Below are 19067 nucleotides of genomic sequence, written 5' to 3'. Positions count from 1 at the left end.
TGTTTCGAAATGCTCTAAATATTGTGAGAACATTTAATTATAACGAGCTATAGCAGTATCGGGCCTTCGAGTACACATGCATGTGAGTGATTATTTCTTTTACTGTTTTGTTTGCTATAGAAGTGTTATGAAATTCCACTTAATTATGATAGTAATACTGGTTAATTTTGCTTGGAAAAATATTTAATTTAGAGTACACCTATTCCTCATACTATTACATTAACATATTTTAATAATAAATCGCTACATCACTTGTATGACCCGAGTGTCGCATGGGCTTTATACAATATAATGATACACGTCTAATTTACGTCGCTTTTAGTGCTAGATTTCATGAAATCATTTCGAAATTGTTTCTACCAACCGCACTGTTTGGTTTCATGTTTTATTACATGGTATTGATTATTTACCTTTGGAATTATATGTTTAACTACGCGCAAAAACTTTATTGCTGTGGTAGAGTATAATTTATATTCAGTTAGCGTGTTGAAATATGCATATGCTAAAATCGAATTAGTGAAAAATAATAAATACATAGATTAATTATTCAATGAATTTTCATTTTGTGTAAAGAAGAACAGTGGAGTGATTGTAAAGAACCATTACCGATTGGCTGATAAAGTCTTTAAATTTTGGTTTATTTATGCAAGAAACAGAGGTTAATAAATCTGAAGTAGATCTTAAACTGGAACCTTTAATATTATTTGTTATAAATATTGTAGATATGGGGCCACGCGTGTCTTTTATCTCTATACTAAGGTATTTTCTTCGTACTAAGTTATGTAGGTCAAATTACTAATTTAATAAGTAACTCGAGATAACACCTTAACCACAAAGAACAGTCTATGTGGGATTCATTTAATTGTGTTTGTATTAATAATAATAGTTGATTGATTGACTTTTTAATTAATCGGTTCTTAAAAATGTAGTAAATACATACAAAATTTCTAGAAAACATGGGATTGATAGATGAATTGTAAACGTGTTATGCATTCAATGTATGACATCATGTTCAATCATTTGGTTACGTGTATTTGTAAATCAAAGTGTAATCATGCAATAAACATTGCACAGCGCCTCGATAATAATTGTATTAATGTACAGTGCAAAAGTTTACGCTACCGTATTAATTATCATGTAAATGGCATATGTCACATCCCCCCTCTTAGTGATCTACTAAACCCCTCTTTAGGGCAGTCATTCCCCTCCATATAACGGTACAGGCGTGGCTTGCGCGGTAAACACCAATCGCTGATATGCTGCGCGCGCGCCGATGATCTAAACGAATGATCTAGCTTACTTGTCATTTCGCGTGCGCCCGATTGGCCGCTGATAACCTTTTTGGCAATCTATTTTACGCGCGTATTGATTTACTAAACATAAATGTCAACTTTGACCCAATTGCTATTGGAATACAGTTGGAGCGGATTTGATTGTAATTAATGAATTATTAATGCATAGTTCAAATACATTATTAGAGGAAGCGACAACAAAATAGCCGCGCCTACGCCGTGTTTTATGGTATGGAGAAAGTAACGGTAAACGCGACCTTCCCACCCGATGGCCGCGTGTCGACTGACAGATGAGCGCGGGTTAACCTCTGATAATAAGAGGGAGACGGATATAGGTAGTGGTTGGCGTGCGAGCGGGACGGCACATGTATCTTCTTCGGTGAAGTGCAAGATTGTACAGTCACATACGAGCCACATCCGAGTGAGCTTCGAGACGGTTTGAATAACGCGATTTGATGCGCGTACGCAGACGTTCCAAATTCGAATTCGCGCTTTTTTTAAACTAGTCAATTAAACTTTTGTGGTCGGATTGTGGTTGTGTTGTGATAATATGAAATCCTAATAGTGATAAACAATAACTTTAAACATAACAAAGGAGGTTTTTTGTCAGCTGTTTTTCGAGAAAATCATTGTGAGTTGTTTTTTTTTATAAATTATTATTAATTGTGAATCAAATTAATTTATAAATGTTTTGTGATTTTTTTACCAATAAGTAAATGAATATAATAAAAAATAACGCAGTAATAGGAAATAAAATATATATACCTATTATGGAATATAAGATGCCTCAATAAACAAACGTCACATGAAGGCTTTATAGAAATAAATATGGAATAAAAATAATCTTTTACTACAATCAAATTACGTAGGCGTTTCACCTGTTTCATGAGCAAAATGTCGGGCTAAAGATCAGACAAATAATAATATTTATCTAACTCGAATTACCATTTCAAAGCTCGCTGTAAAATTTTATAGATGTGAAGTTTTATGTGAACTTTACCTGCTAATTTAACTGGAAATTATAATTGAAGTTTACTTTTGAAACAAAATTGGTTGCATTTAGCTAATATTATATTATCTAAACAAACTGAAAAGATACACTATTTAACTGTCAAATGTTTTTTAATCAATTAAAAAAAAACATTTTAATATATATTTAATTCTCTGCTACACGCGATAAGTGATTAGTGAAATATTAAAATTAGTAGTTATTCAAGTTAAACTTTTTGTTCTACTCTGACTGTAAATACATGCTTAATGAATATACGTTTTGATTTAGTTTGTTCAGAGAGTTTATAAAATATAATTTCTTTATCCTACTAATATCATAAATGTGAAATTTTTTAAGTATGGATGTAAGTATGTATGTAGAGATGTTTGTTACTCTTTCACGCAAAAATTACTGAACCGATTGCAATGAAATTTGGTACGTAGATAGCTGGATAATTGGAATAACATATAGGCATCGTTTTATCCCGATATTTCAACGGGATTTACTTATGAGACTTACGAGGTTGAAACCGCGGGGCGCAACTAGGTAAACAGAACTACAAGATTAAGTATTGTGTAATACAATAATAGCTGTCATAATCTTCAATTATAATATATATAATAATCTTATATGTAGTCAACTACGAGGCTCAAAATAACGAATGCATGTTATGCAAAGAAAAGACTCCAACGGGAGTGCTGCGATGTATTTCCTCTAATCAATTAAGAATTTACTTTGTAGGATTTAAATTAATTTATCAGGAGTCCATATCGTAACAGTTTAAGTTTAGCTAGTGAACCGAGTGTTATTATTTGAATTAAATACCATAGTCTATTTGATTTAAACTGTTTTTTTTTAGAACTTTTCCAAAATGAACACATCAAACATGAAGATTAATCAAATAAGATATGGGTGAAGCAAACAACATAACGAATTTTATCTATAATTTTTATTGCATTACGCCCCCGGATCTCAAACAGGTAGACTTATCAAACAGTTGTAATTTCGTACATACTGGTATTTGGCGGTGATTGCTATCATAGGAGCGGCCACTGTAGTGATAAGACTGCTTTCATGCGCAGGAGTCGTTTGAAGATGTTCTTTAGCCTCTAGCTATGGATTATCTAGACTACAACTAACAAAATACATCAATGGATTAGATCTTTTTTATTTAGGTTGCAAAAACAAGTAGCTTTAAATTTTCGTTTTATGTAATGAAGTTGTTATGTTATGTTATTTATGCTAGGGTAAGATAAGCAGTATTTGTTGAAAAATTTATGTATGTATGAAATAAATAAATAAAAATAAAATGAAAATTGTGAACCAGCGCTGTGTGAGCGTTACTGCAGCATGGATTGATCGGAGTCGGCTTCCCTTTTTCAAGGACGCTCAAATAAAAAACTTTATTTTACAATTATATGTCGTCATTTTTGTTGTATTGTCCTTTTTTGTTTGTCCCGTTTACTTGTCTTTATTTTTATTTTCATCTTTGCAATAAATGTATTTTCTTTGTTTTCTTTCTTAATTGTATAAATACATTTTTTTTAGTAGCGATAGGACAGTGTGATAAAATGCAGGGTTAGTGTATTTGTATTAATTGTGTTTGTATATATATAATATACATAATCTTTTATTGGTTTGTTCGTTTGCGCATACCAGTATAATATTAAGCACAAATATAATCATATACACTTTTCCTCCAAACATATACAAAATTAGCTGTTACCCGCAGCCTCGCCCGCGCGATTTTTACAAAGTTTCCTCCCCTATTCTATCCCCTTGGGGACAGTATTTATAAAACCCTTTCTTAGCGGATGCCTATGTCATAACATCTATCTGCAGGCTAAATTTCAACCCGATCCGTCCAGTGGTGTTGGCTGTGCGTTTATAGATCACTGTGTCAGTCAGTCACCTTTCAGTTCTATATATTACAGTTAAATACAATTACTTACATACATACAATTATAACCTTTTTCTTTTTCTCCCTGTAGAACTAATACAAATTATAATTCACCAATTAAAATAACTTTGAGACATTATAATTCATTGTTAAATTTCAAAGATACTGATATTCCTTCCGATAAATATAGATTTTAACTTTTATACCTCAAACCTTTCCTACAATGTAACATTTAATAAAGCTTCTAAATAAAGTCTGGTTCCATGAATAATTGTTGGATTTTGAGTTTGAGTTTGAGTTTACCTGTTTATTAACTTTATTATAGTACAAGAGCAACGATGTTAACATTCATTATAATTTCAACTATAAGAAAACTTGTTGTACTCTGTAAAACTTGAGTAAAAAACCGTTTGATTGAACGTGAAGTGATGATAAGGCTACATTTTAAAATAAACATGTAATGTTTTAGGAAAGGGACTCTATGTTTATAGAAATAATGTTCAGTTTTATGTAGCAAATAAACTGTGTGTTTTAATATAGATAGTTTGAATAAGATAGTGATGTTAGTTGCATCAAATAAAATTATTATAATATAATTGTTTGTACAGGTAGTGTAAATCATAGTTTTAATGTAATTTATAAATTAAAAGGCTTTTTTTTTAAATCATCATCAGTAGCCTATAGGACGTATCTCCATTTATGGAACTACTCTGGTCATTTAGGACAAAATTTGCTTCACTGGCTAAGTGTGGGTTTGCAGATGTCACATGTCGTTGGTTTCCTCACGGATTGCATGTATGGATATTAAGCAGATAAATTGAAATTTTAATAAATTATAGTTCATTTGACACTAGTATAAAATAACAGTATTTCATTTATCTCAGATTTTCTCTATATTATATATTTATTTATTTTAACACTTTAATTACACAGTATAGAAAGAAGAAGAAAGAAAGTATAAACAATAGTTAAGGATAATATAATGGGGCGGCGTTATCACTTTGGAGTGATTTCTTACAGGCAATATATCTGATACACATATGAAATAAAAACATCATTCACATGTTATTTTATCGTAGTTAAATTTGTATCATAACATAGTTAAGTATTGCAAAGTACATTGATTTTAAAATGAACTTTAACATTCGAGGTATGAATCACGATCAGGCGTGATTGATTACAACCTAACCTAACAATGTGTGTTTAATATACTTTTAACTACCATAGCGTAGTTAACGATTGTTTTAATACACAAACTCTTGTTTTTTAGTTCGTATTTTTTATAAGAATTTATAATATTGTTGACTATGAGATTATTTTATATATTTATAAGTTTTATAAGATGTATTATTAAAATTATTTGACCATGGTGTTTGCGATGTGTTACTAGTATTTCTTATTAAATATTAATTAAAATAATAAAATTGAAACAATAATTTCGCGATGTCGACCCTCGTCAAATGTTAAAAAATAAGTGTTAACTTCAATGTTTAATTTGCGCGTAAAAATTATGCAATTCTGATTAGTTGACAGGGATAAACGTAGCTTTATTTTTTGTTGTCGACAAAAAATTTAGACAGATGAAATTATATACCGACTACCTGTTTAATATTTAGCGACTTTGACATGATCTTGTGTGTTAAATTACATTTAATCATTAACACGTTTTTAAAAATTAGATAAAACTCGTAAATTAAACTAAAGAGCTGAAAAGGCACGCACACACTTCAACAATCAACGCACACATGCACATAGACAAAAAGACTTAATAATTTACTTAAAATGATACAAGCTTTTGTTTACATTTACTGCAGGGCATCTTAATATAACTATATATTTGACGCTTTTAGCTTTTATCCCAGTTTCTACCCTCTCCCTTAAATACTAGATGATGCTGTGTCTCAACAGATAAAAGTGACAGAAAATTAAATCAATGAAGCGACTCGTCTATCTCTTGTTATTTATAAGAATATACAATTATAATAAGTCTTCATTTTAATTTTAATATGTAAGAGTCTCTTACGCAAATCGTCATTGTTTGTTGTCTTATATGCTTGATAGTAAGATTTGAAAGCGCAAATTAAATTTGTATTTATCACACTACTTAATGATAATATACATACAAAATCAGGATGTGTATACATATTATAATATATTCCAAATGTTTACGATGAAATATATATGTAAAAAAAAACATCGTTACAAACAAAATGTGAAGTATTTAACCCGCTTTAATTTAGCAAAATATACGGAAAACGTTCGTGGCTCGTTTTTTGACAAATGACGTCATCACCATACAGTTACTTTCACGTATCTGTGATTTGATGATGTTAATCAAAACACTATTAATAACAAAAGGAAAGGCTGACATACCGCCATTTTAAAATAAAAAATATTGCAAAATTCCTATCATCATAAATATAAATGTGGTCCAATTATTAAATTAATAAAGCTCACATAAATGTGAATGGAAAGCATTTAGAACAATCTAGTGCATGTCGTAAATACATGGAATGATACGGATTTGAGACGAAATTGTCTAATCGGCTTATACATGGTGATTCAATATTAAATTTACGATGTCGTTTAATTAATACAACGCGAGGTAAAACTAAAATAGATTACGTAAATAACTGCGTTATGTCATATGGGATAAAAATTAATCTATAGAGAAAGTCATTGAAGATACTCTTACTCGCTAATTATGTATTTAATTTATTAATTTATTCGTATTTTTCAATTGTTTACGTGTAATAAACGAAGACACTTTTTAAACAGGACAAGCAACTGGAAGGATGTTTGAAACATATTCAACACATCGAGAACAGGCTGTATACGCAGAAAATTTTAATTTAATTACACCGTATGCGGGCGAGGTGTTTCGATAGATATTAACGGTGCTTTATGATATTATACATTTAGAATATCGTCGTGAGAATTGGTCTGAACATATCAATAAACATACATCACTGCAGACCAAGACGGGGGACGGTTATTTTTTATTACCTATTATTAGTTATTGCTATAGATCTAGGTTTCAGATTTAGAGAAATCGTTCACAAGGAACGTACATGTCTGCATTACATAAGAATTATTCGATTTTTTGTTATGAAGCTGACGGCTTAAACGAAATTCAGTAGTTGTGTGGTCATACGTAACAAATAAAAATGTAATCAATTTATATTAACAAAACAATTAATGACCGTCTAAATTGTTTTAAAACGCTTCGTTTTGATTTATCTATGAAAATGTTGAATTATATACTTAAAATCACACATACATGTACCATAAGTCATAACTCAATAGTAACATAATCATACATTAATCGTGCAGTTGAACACGTGTAAATAATTGTTTTATTTGTTTATATTTACAAATACGTAATTAAACCTGTTTTTAAGATGAGAATCACACAATACTTCGGTACTTTGATATATCTGATTGAAGTACGAATAAATTATGTTACAATCTGTAACGTAAAATAAATAAAAAACAAAAAACAAAAAAAGACACGTGCGATGTAGCAACAAAATTTTTAATTAATATTAATTTATTGGATACAACAACAGCCATATTACGTTAGATGCATTTCGTGTAGAGTTTAATTTAGTTCATTCGTATAAATAATTGTTTTTCACTCATTTTTATCATATTTTCTATGGGTTAAAAACTAATTTTAAACACCTGGGATATTATTAACTTTATATAGTTACTAAATAATTAATTGATAATTAAATTCATAACATTATAAAGTCTTAAAACACGTTAAATATCAAATCTAGAAAGTGCAGATGGGTGCGCCTTCGGCTATTTGATGTGACATTCTACCGCGAACAAATTTTATGTTGCTAGCTTTTACTGCGATGTTACAAGTAGGAATCTGTGGTTATTAAATAATCGACCGTAATGACCGTCTCTTCGGTACAGTGGTTCACGCGTGAATGTAGAACCTTGGGGTCCTGGGTTCGATTCTTAGTGGAATTCCCAAAAATGTCTCAGTCTAGCAGGACATAGAAGGCTGATCACAGATGTATATCATCTGCCCCATACCCCACTATGGGACATGGGACATCACTCTTTAAATGATCAACCATCAGCACCATCTAGTTTGAAAGGTTTTGCAAGGTGGAAATCCCACAAATTGTAAACTTAATTACAATATGATATTCAATATCTTAATTATACATTAATTATTAAAATAAATTTCAATTAATTCGCATATAAAACTTATCAAAATCGATATCTTAAACAAGGCCATATTTTCATAATGTTATATTCGCGGCATAATTTTATTTGTTAAAATCCAAATTAAAAGATAATTAAGCGCTATGAATATATAAAACTAATTAGGAACCTGAAGTAGCATAAACAATACGGATAGAATACTACGAATAAAATTACCATGCAATTTTATTTCTGGTATCGTTGAATTATAATTAATTTTAACTAATTAAACTACCTCCAAATTGTGTAAACTAGATCAAATTAAAATCGGACTACATAGCAAAGTCCAGTTTTCAAACAAAAAAGAATCATAAAAATTGGTTCACCCAGTAAAGAGTTGTGAGGTAACAAACCCAAAAATAGAGTCGTATACATTACCACTTCCATGTCAACAAGTCGGTGAAAAATCCATATAAAAGATTAAAAAGATTATTAATTAAATATATCGTATTTTTCTTCATTTTCCATTTATTATCGGAGTTAGTTCACTTGTTGAGAAAGCAATTAAACGCTACAAAGTCATATGATAGGTAATCCGTGTGTAAGCAACGAGATCACTCTACCTACTCAAATTATCCGGGTAACAAACATAATAATATCACACTGTTCTGAGGAAACAATATTAATTTATAGGTTCTTTATATTCTATTAATGACTGTTACCAAAGAACTGTGTTATCTATTTTTTAGTGGAATCAATTACGTTGTATTCTATTTAAATAAATGTATGCATTATCGAACATTTCAAGCATATACTATATTTTAGTTGATGTTAAGGAATGCCCATCAAAATACCTGAGATATCTAATTGGATGTATCTTAATGATATTATCTTGGAGTATCGAATTACAGTATGGCATCGGATGGGTTATATACAGATACATGTATCTATGTTTTTCGTAAACATTCTAACATCGTTCATTTAAGAAAGTTAATTAAAAAAATTAAACTAATGTTATGATGTAAGTTAGCTGTCAGGATGTTTGATCGTCAGTCACGCTGAAGCTACTGTAAATGTCTATAATTAAGAAAAATCTTGTAATTTGATAAGAAATAAATTTATTTTATCATTTCTTTATATTATTTATTTTTTATATACTACAAACGTTTTATAATTATAATTGTAGTATGTAATCATAAATTAGTAGGAGATTATTATTTTAGGATTAAAATGGAATTGTTTCACTGATTTTCAGAGGAAAAAAGTTTATTGTGGTTAAAACTAATATTTTGGAAAAATTTTAAGAATTATATAATCATAATTGAAAAATTCACTAGCTGAACCTACCTACGTAGGCATAACAGTAAAACGCCCCGTGTTTTATTTTTTAGTTTCATAGCATTAGACTGTTTCATACCCCTTTTTCACGCACAATCGGATAACACCCAAAAGGCACGTCAAGCGAAATATAATTATGGTCTATTTATATCGGTCCAAACTCGCTCGACACGCGAGAGGTCGCACTATGACCCGGTTCGTCAAGATCTATCCGCTTCTAATTCACTCTATTTTAAATAATGTTTGAACTTTTGAACACACGTATATGAGATGAACTATAATCGTGTGAAATTTTTGATTACATCGTGTTTTCTAGCGATATTACATTGAATATTTAAAAAATTGTCTAAAGAACACTTTTTGCAAGCAGCTTTAGATTGTATTATTAAAAGAATTGGAAAGAAAAATGTTTGGAGAGAGCATATTACCCCATTGTTTAGGAAAGTTTTGATTACAAAGTGATGGAATTAGGAGGAATATATACATATAATTAGGTCAAATTGGAGGCTGTTATCATATTTTTCTACGTACTCCCATATGTTAAAAATAGCAACCAGTAAAATACAGTTTCAAGACAGTAAGAAATTATTTATTGCTAACTCTTAAAATTAGTAATGACTTGATGCTATTCGCATTGCTGCTTTCAATTTTATACGAACTATTATACAAGCCCAGAAAGATAATTTACTCAACCAACGTTGCATTATATAGCGAACCACATTTACCTCCAGTCTTGTTCCAATTTAAATCTCTCCGTGAACTCTAGCCCCATCGTTATAACTGACAAGCCGTCATCCAGCGCTGTCAAGCGCTGACGTCCGCGTTGACTTTACACGTCAAAATTCCTAACATTCTACGTCAGATGAGTTAATTCGAACGAAAGCACTTTAGCGCTTTTTTGTGCGCTGCGATTGATTAGCATAACATAAAGCTAAGTATCCGTTTGTGACATTTCGCTATAACCTAACTGATTATATTGTTGCGCATTATGGCCGTGTTTACACATGCTAAAATGGACACGCGGCTTAGTTGGACGTTCGTAATAATTTGTGTTGAAAATAAATACAAAATTTTACTTTCAAGGCTTTTAATCAACATATTATTTTTATAAAACTTTGATTATGATAATAAACAAAGTTGTTAGGCTACGAGTCCAGCGAAATTTAGTATGTATGTGAATTTAGGTGATATACTGCATGCTACTTTAAGCTCATTATATCTTTCCCTGATTAACTATGTATCAATACATGTCAATATGCACATTACAGTGCCTTACAATACACGAGCATCATAACTTTGTATTCCTACAATTAGCTGTCAAAATGACCGCCATGGAAGTGATTACGAACACTTTTCCTTATTAGCCCTTAACGAGTTCAAAGGTCCATTTCATCACAAAGTCATTTTAACAGCGACCGGTAAAGCTACGTTATTTCCAGAGACTGCACAATAGTTGGCTTCGAAACGATCGTAAAATTCTATTCAAAACATCACTTTCTTCGGATCGTAAAACGGTGGTAAAACTAGAAAACGCAGTTGTCAGGCCTCAAATGTTTTTCTTGGGAAATTTTATGAAATGCGTTTCCTTGTGTGGCGCAAGCTTGGCTCGGTTTGTGGGGCTTTCAGTGGGATGTTATCTTTCTAAAAAGTTTTAGTTTATCAAAAGCTTCATAACAAAAATAATAATATGAGAGAAGACTTTAATCTATAAAATACAAATGACTAGTTTGAACTCATTATAAATATTATATTTTTTACATGATGGCATATGATAAAACAGTAAAAAATAACAATTGAAGAATAACAATATCAATTCGCGTATTATTACTTTGATAATATATTCATTTAATCACGCTATTTTTGAAGTTAATTTAATACAGATCGCCAATTAATAGATACATAGAATGTGTATTTAAACATTTGAATAGCCCCTAATTCATTATTTTACGATTCTTAAAATGCCCCGTGATATACATTTTATGTACAATTTAAAGATAATAAAAATATTTTTAATTATTGAATACTGAATGTATCTCAAAAATCTTGGATTCCTTATCTTAATTGCTTTAAAAGAGTTCAAAATTGATCAGCTCCTGATGCTATCTGAATATTAATGTTACCATAAAACGCCAACAAAATCCAACCTACAGAATATATAAATTATAATGGATATTACGAATTTAGTATCGCCTTATGGGAAATGGTTGTTTTATGATCATAGACCTTTGATCGGGATCAGTCAATTTGCTTTCATATGACGCTGGCTTTTATATTGTAATACACCATATAACTTTATGTGTATTAATTTTCATTATATATAAAGTAATGATTATATTAAAGAACGATTCAGATAAAATTGTTAGGTGGACCTTAGGGCTTAAGTCTTAATATATTGGTAATATACAGTGGTCGTTTGATTATATGTTAATTTTTACTGCAATTTAATGGTATCAATCATTATTGAGAATGTCATATACCACTTACTTCAAAGGGCGTGGTACGACTAGCTAAGAAATGCACATATTAGCAATTAAGTTTAAATAGGTGCCATAAATTAGCAAAAATAAATGTAATAATAAAATGTTAATCGTTCCACTTACAACAATATTATTATTATTATATGTATCACTCATAGGGAAGGAACTCTCTTCTTCTCCCTCTTAACGCAGGTATTACCTAGCAAGAGGGCCTGAGCCTCAATCCACTGTTACATTAATGTAAAAACCTACTAAATAAAGATTTATTATTATTATTTATTTAATAACTATAAACAAAATAAGCGCAGTGGTGACTCAGTGATTTTCAGTCGAGGGTTCGAGACCTGGCGTGAGTGCTAAAGATTTAAATTTATCTGCATATTACATCACTGCTGCTCGAAACGGCGAAAGAAAATAAGGAAATCAGCATATTAATGTAACAATAGTTCGACGTCATGGGACATCTGTCAACCCATACTCATACGCCTGTGTCCCTGGAGTGGGTAGAAAAATAGGCTGATCTATAAGTAATTATATCACTGATTATAACTGTTTAAAGAAAAATAATAGTAATAGTTTGTTGCCAATGTAGACTGTCCGTAGAAGCACATCCTAAATCATCATCATCATCAGCCCATATATGTTCCCACTGCTGGGACACAGGCCTCCTATCAGGGTTCATATCCTGAATCAGTTGTAGTTTATTTAAATAGTATTATATGGCCAAAAAAGTGCGTGGTAAAGAAGCTTAATAAGTTCACTAACAGATTATTGAGTTTGAGTCTTTCTTTGAGTTTAAGTTCTTACTTTTATTAAATTAAAGGGAGAAATCTTAAGGAAATATATGCATTCAACTCCCATATAAATGAACTAGATTGTTCCACTAACATTTCCTTCGGCCTCATTCTTAAAGATACATTGCATTATTAAAAACCTTACACGTATCTACATGCCTATGTAATTAACGGCCCTTATTACTGGCTAGGCAGTGACTTACTAGATATTCAGATAACGGTACTTCTGTTTATAATAAATATTCTACTAATCCTACTAATATTATAAATGCGAAAACTACTGAACCGATTGCTATAAAATTTGGTACGTAGACAGCTGGACAACTGGAATAACATATAAGCTGCTTATTATCACGATATTCCTACGGGATACGGACTAACGCGGGTGAAACTGCGGGACGCAGCTAGTTTATAATAAGTGAGTGCAGTTTGTTAGGAATGGAATTTCATAACAACATGTATTTTTAGTTTAATTACTTATTAATATTCTAGCATCATGTATGATAAAATTTTTTTTAAGATTTATTCATACATACATAGGGAAAATGGACCTTACTGGCTATTAAAATCTACTATTGATTTCAAAAATTCACACGCACATACACTTTTATTATATTTATTTATTTATAAGAAGCAAATTTTTTGTATGTTTGTAACGTTTTCACGCAAAAACCAATGGACCGATTTTAAGAATTCTTTCACCATTAGAAAGTTCGAACTTCACAGAGTGAAATAAGCTGTATCACGTACATATTATGGTACATTTGTGGTAAACCACAGGCGAAGTCAGGGCGGACGGCTAGTGTATTTACGATATGAATTATTCAGTCATAGAACTAAGCTGAGTGCACATTAGCAAAGATTATCATTACATCTGTCCAAAACACGGGAACTCATTAGAATCACCACGCTTCTATTATAAGGCCATTACCGATCGGTTATAATGGTGTGTTCCGCTTGGAACTAGAGGTTATGTTGATTATTTCTTAGTGGTGTTTTAGGTAAGTGTCTTAAACCATTGGTCTTACTAGCGTGTTCTTGACATTTATAGATGATAAACTTTTTTAGAAAGTATATATTTTATTGCATTAGCATTTTTGATTTAATTTACAAATTACTGTAATTTGAATTTTGATACATTTTTATTTCATAGCTCATTACATTTCATAACATTTATTTATTCAATTAGACTTCTTCTAGAAACACTTTTATATCGTCATAACATAGTTTTAACATTTACCACTGGTACATAAAATGTACCGTTGGTAAAAAGGATGTTATTTAGCATTATATATGTATTTTAGAATTTGTCTTCATCACTCGTTCTGTATTTTAAGCCGAATGAAAACATGTATAATAATTGCGGATAGTAAAATACAAAATTGATGCTGTAAGCACAATCTACCGGTACAGAAGGAACACACCACACGTAATTCCGTGCGCTGTAATAATATTTTGATACGTGGGAAATGCAAGTAGATCAACCTTTACCATCACTTCCCCGGTTCTTTGCGGAAATAATCATAAAATAGATCATTACTTCTATTCAATAATATGTGGGAGCCGAGCACGCTTCGGCACGAGTTGGGCCAGCTTGCACCGGGAAGTACCATACCCCTACAGAAGACCAGAGTGAAAAAGTAGCATACGGAAGTACCACACCCCTACAGAAGACATGAAATAGTAGCATGGTACTATGTTTCATAAAGGCCCGTTTCCGACCATTCCTGACCATTCCCAGTCCAATCCTACTTTCCAGTCTTCAGTCCTTTTCCTTAATACTTCCTTTAAAGCGGGAAACGCATTCGCAGAGGTGGTGCCTCACTATAAAGCGTAATGTTCATGAGCGGTGGTGATCGCTTACCATCAGGCGAACCAGCTCAGTTCCCTACTTATGTCATCAATGTTTGATGATTGAATATCAATGATTGAAATCTATACCAACTACACGCATAATAATATGATATACTAGCTGCGTCCCCCGGTTTTACCCGTGTAAGTCCGTATCCCGAAGGAATATCGGGATAAAAAGTTGACTATATGTTATTCCAGATGTACAGCTGTCTGCGTACCAAATTTAATTGCAATCGGTTCAGTAGATTTTGCGTGAAAGAGCAACAACCACACACATCCTTACAAACTTTCGCATTTACAATATTAGTAGGTCTACTGCACTACACCATTCACAATAATAATATATATTTAAAATAAAATTTTAATCTTACTCGTCTGTGACAGAAGGTGGGTAATATTTTCGGGCGTATCAACACATTTTGTCAAAAAACAAAAAACACATAGAAGATCCCTATCGAAACTAACATTCACCGCAATGCAAAAATTATCTCCGGTTGCAAGAAGCGAAAAAAACATCAATTCAGCAAATAAATTACAACCCTCCGTCGCGACGTCAAACGGAGATTTTGTACGTCAGTCACAATGGGTCAAAAAATGACACATTTGTGACACGGTGCGACATATTGAATAGGCCTTCGAGATCACGTAAGTGCAATTTCTTGGCGTCATTGTCGCTTTTATCGTGAACCACAAATATTATGAAAGCTCGTGTGTGGGCGTGTTATGTCAGCTAAAGGATATGCGATTTGGTAATTCAAAAAATATAGCTATCGCCCGCGGCTTCGCACGCGTTAAATGCGGAGTAGTTCAATAGATGTTATACAAATAAAGCTACTCGAATCACTCTATCCATTAAAAACCCCTAAATCTACCTAAATCTACTATTTCTTACCTTAATGACATACAAAAAACACCCACGAAGCTAAAACGCTACTCTAATATCTGCTTATTCCACTTCCCCAATCGGTCAGAACACACCACATAAACCCTACAACCAAATTATTCATAACAATTGTCACAATGACCCCAAACCGGTCGAAACATAGCAAGGGTTAATATCATAATGCAATAACAGCACTTATGTTAACAATAATAGACCAACCAGAAGTCAATTAAACTGGTTCTGAAGTGATAAATTATTTTTAGACAATAGTTTAGCACGCATTATGATATGGGAAGACTCGTGATGGGTTCATTTTTTTCGGTATTGTAATTGAAACGATGATATTGTTTAGGAATTAAGGGCATTACAACGGATTTTTTGATAGCTAAGTGTGTCCCGCGCCTTAAACCTAGATATAAACTTAAATATACTAGATCCTAGCTGACCCGCAACCGCTGTTCTGCCTAACTTATTATTTAGGGGTATGAAAAATAGATGTTGGCTGATTCTACTACGGAACGTTGGAATCAGCTTCCGCATGCAGTGTTCCCAAACGTTAAAGATATGGAGACCTTCAAGAAAAGAGCTTACTCCTATCTTAAAGACTGGCAACACGCACCGTACCCCTGGTATTGTTGCTGCAACTGGGTGACGTGGAGCTCTTAACATCAGGTGACCCGTCTGCTCGCCTGCTTTATTTATTTAATTATTTTTGGGAAATAAATAACACAACATTTCACTGATCAGCAAAGATTCCACAAAAAAATTAAGTTCTATTAAAGGGAGCCTCTAGTTATATAAAAAGCACAGTCAGCCACATATGGTATATAATAAACAAAAAAACATAGATACCACAAGCTTAAGTACAATTCAAAAATCACCTCACAGACATTATATTTCTATAAAACATTTAAAATAATAATGAATTAACATAAAATATTTAACAAACAATTTGTTATATAAATTTCTTATCGCTGCTTCAAGTGGCTGGAATATCAATATAATAAATTCTGAATTATATTTGGAGATTTAATATAATATTTATATTCAGTATATTTATATTTCTTCAATAAGAGGGTCTTTTTGATGATTAATGTGCTATTTAATGAAATAACTGTTGATACATTTCTCTTATAAGTATAACCGGACTGTGCGAGGCTCGCATCTGGACAATAAAAAACAATAAAATTAACATTAAATTACAATTTACAGAACTAAATGATTTTAGGCCTTTTATACAATAGTGACAATAAGTCGCAGTGTGTTTAAAAATCTATGCGCGAGTATTCAAACTCAAATTCAAATTCAAATTACATCTATTTGAAAGAACGTAGTTACAAATTATAGAGTTTATTACAATATTCTACGGCTAATACATTCTACCCCTAGTTTGGGTACGCAAATATTAAAAAATTGTTTGCTTCACGATTATATATAGGCTTGATTACGTTAGTTTTTACTGTTAAAAGGAAATCCTACTAACAATATAAATGTGAAAGTTTGTAAGGATATGTGTATGTTTGTTACTCTTTCATGCAAAAACTACAGAAACGATTGCAATCAAATTTGGTACGTAGTTAGCTGGACAACTTGAAAAACATATAGGCGACTTTTTATCCAAATATTCCTACGAGATAAGGACTTACGCGGGTGATACCGCGGGGCGCAGCTAGTTATTAAATAATTGATAAACTTAAAATAAGCAGTAGTCAATATGTTCAAAATTTGTATGTCATTTTTATATTCAATGACACATTCTAGGCACACAAAATTTATTGAGAATTGATGCAGTCGTTTCGGGGGAGTATGGTAACCAACGTAGTGAAATTTTGTATGTTTGTGTAAAAAACAACATATTTGTATTTATCGTATAGAACTCTATACAACCAGTATGTAAATTTAATAATATTTACGTATTAAATCTATCGGTAAGTTTTAAATAATGGTGCAAATTTGTTATATACGAAATTTAAGTATCCTAATTGATGTTGAAATATTTAGATTTATTCAATGCAAGGTGCCATTGAGAGAAATATGGTATCGGAAAAAACATTCAATATTTTTAATTTTATTTAAGTCGCTCGTTTATAATATTATTATACAAACACCCGCCGATGACTCATCGCTTTATACAAAATGGTAGGTTTGCAAAAGATTATTTAAATTGAAACGATTTTTAATCGGATTTGTTCCCAATAAAATATGTACGTGTCTGACTTGAAATGCTACAATCTAATTATTACACGCCATTTTAATAAATCGCCGAACGCTAACATTTTTTTATTCAGCTATTCAAATGATTTACTTGACAATATTACGATAAACTTGAAATATGTTTTTTTCACCTGGATACAGTATCGCCTTATGAATTTAAACAGTCTATAAATTGTATGTGTACCATATTTTTTTTAATATAATGTCAGCATTATGAATTTCGACCAAAAAAAAAGAGAAAAAACTTCTAGCGTTTACAATTATTTGTCACTCTGTAGTATATTTCATGACTTTTTAAATCCTGTAATCCTTTAGTAGTTATACTTGAAAATTTCATATTTACCTATTGATAAGTTTCGAAGAATCGTGTTTTCTGTTTATTACATACTTTCTAGTGCAGATCAGATTATAATATGTATAATTATTTTCTACAAAACATTCTAAAATGGACCCAAATGACAACAATTTCCTATGAAACACAACAGTAATCAATTTATTGATCTCACTTACAGTCGTATTGGGAATCAGCATCGTTTACTATTTAGTCGCATAATATCTTAATTTTGTATGATGTTAGTATAAAAAAGAGTACACATATAAATAGTTTCCACATGTCAAAACCAATACAAAACTTTAAGGCAAAACGAAACTACATAGTGTCCTTACCGAAAAATACGGAATCGTTACTCCAAAAAGCTTTTCACTTCAAAAAATTCATACCAGCCTTTCAAATACAGCCCTTCGCGATCTCGCAACTAAATAAGTTGTTATCATTCATTCTTTGGTTAGAAATCTAATATACTCCAATGTGTATTCGTGAAATACAATGCGTTGTATAGAAAAGTTTACCAACAAACGACAATGCCAGCGTGATTAATTTTACAAGTGCTTTGAGACCCCGCTCGACTTACCCTACCCTTGATGTTTTTTTGGCATTGTGAATTATTAGGTCTGTCAAAGTTCATTATTGCTAAATATCCATCCTCTTATAAAAGGGTATGAATGGTAATTTTAATATTGCAACATTTTTTGTTAGGTGAATATTATAATTTGAATTTTGTATGCTTGAAATGGCAATATAGTTTTTAGAAATTAAAAACTTTTCAACGGATTTTAAACGCGATTTATTCATTATATTATTAACCCGACGTTTCGAACAC

At 31.3% G+C, this 19067-nt stretch overlaps 1 protein-coding gene across 1 annotated transcript in view; it reads left to right on the top strand.

Moving 5' to 3' along the window:
* The first annotated feature begins 1692 nt into the window (after positions 1-1692).
* Positions 1693-19067, top strand: part of LOC119828268 (protein embryonic gonad-like) — a 93247-nt gene continuing 75872 nt past the window's right edge. The window contains exon 1 of the mRNA XM_038350382.1: positions 1693-1923. The gene's annotated coding sequence lies outside the window, so the exon portion shown is untranslated. The remainder of the gene's footprint in view (positions 1924-19067) is intronic.

Source organism: Zerene cesonia, chromosome 7 (genome assembly GCF_012273895.1).
Source record: "Zerene cesonia ecotype Mississippi chromosome 7, Zerene_cesonia_1.1, whole genome shotgun sequence".
In the NCBI taxonomy this organism is placed as follows: Eukaryota; Metazoa; Arthropoda; class Insecta; order Lepidoptera; family Pieridae; genus Zerene; species Zerene cesonia.
The sequence above is the reverse complement of the archived record's forward strand: the minus strand, read 5'-3'. Positions and strand labels throughout refer to the sequence as shown.